Genomic DNA, 1,617 nt, shown 5'->3' with positions numbered 1-1,617 from the left:
CGTTAACATTTTCAATTCGACAAATTAAATTATTACCTCGAGCGTTTCGCATTTCTATGCAACATACAGTGCATATGTACGTATGTATTTGTGTTGGGGCGCTTCTATGAATTGAATGTTTTACGCTGTGTTTTTTGACTTTTATGCCAAAAAGATTTTTGGCCTATTAGCGCTTTTGTATGTGATTGTTTTAAAACAATGCGTCGCTAATTGGCTGTGAATTATAGTGAAGGCGAGTCCTTAGATGTCGTAGCCCAGAGCAAACAGGGTATCAGATTAAAAGTAATAGGTTCTTCAAATCAAAAGAAAATCACTTCCCTATGCAGCGCAAATTTTAATTTCTGTGTTGACATCAAAGTAAATAGCATATCCTTAGGCACCTTGAAGACTATTTAAGACGACAGCTGACATGCCATAGGCAAAGTTTCTTTGAGACTTAAAATTTCAAAAGCTTTGATTTACTTTGAAAAGTACCGAAACTTGCGATGACAATTATTCTTTTAGAATCCCAAAAAGCTTCATTAAAGAAAGTTTAGTGTGATTGAACCTAGGTTCAACTGTCACTTCTGTCTAGACCTGTAAATTTATTTACAAAAAACGTTATAACCCGATTGCCAAGGAATCTAACCTTGATCAACAACATGAGTCTCAATCGTATTATAGGTTGGCAATGGAGTTTCACGGAAATGAAAGAGGAAAGTTACAACCTCATTATCCTTACCACAAAGCAAGAACTCCTAATATATAGAGGCGAAGCTCATGTCCTTTCACTAAACGCGGTGGTAGGCAGCAGCAACTATGCGGATTAAAAGCAACAAGGCCCACATGATCGATGATGTGTTAATCAAAGCAGGCCGTAAGGGAAGCTGTTAAACGCGGTTTCGTCTAATGAATGTGTACATTAGAACGTATCACAAAAAAAAAAATTCAATTTGTTCCAATCGATTTGACCACTCACTTATAAGGGTATTTCCGATTTAGCTGTTTTTACTGGGTGCCGAAAAGAAATTACTCTCATAGTGAGTGTTCGAAATCGCTTGGATCAAATTGAAAAATTTTTCGGTCCATACATAGTGATACGATCTAATATATGTACATTAGGGTGGTCTACAGAAGCAAAGTCGGAATTTGAGTGCTTTTACCCTTTTCGATACCGCAAAATATACCCATGCTTTTTAAATGAAAAAATATTTAGAGGCTTAAAGTTGTCCATGTATTTTAGACGGAGGTAAAACAATTTTTCGTAGAAAGTGTGTAGAATCCTTGAAAATCTGTTGTTTCTCTTCAGAAGGAATAACACCTTTTTGTTTATTTAACCATCTTATAATATTAATTACTTTTTATTATTCTCTCAAAAACCACAAAAAATGAATGGGAGGTTAAATTAACAGTTTGGTATTCTTCTGAAGTCTCCTGAAGAGGAACAGAGTTTGCCGATTGAAAAATATTGATTTCAACATTGTTATTGAGCTTTATACCACGATTATGCTTTTTGTTGACAAAAATATTGATTGTCAAGGATTTATACCATTTATACGAAAAAATATGTTTTGCCCATATAAAATACATGGAAAATACTTTTTGATCTAAAAAAACAGGGGTATATTTTTTCGATTT

The sequence above is a fragment of the Rhagoletis pomonella genome, unplaced genomic scaffold (genome assembly GCF_013731165.1).
Source record: "Rhagoletis pomonella isolate Grant_MI unplaced genomic scaffold, Rhpom_1.0 Rhpom_scaffold_00013, whole genome shotgun sequence".
NCBI lineage: Eukaryota > Metazoa > Arthropoda > Insecta > Diptera > Tephritidae > Rhagoletis > Rhagoletis pomonella.
This window is presented reverse-complemented; position numbering follows the sequence as displayed.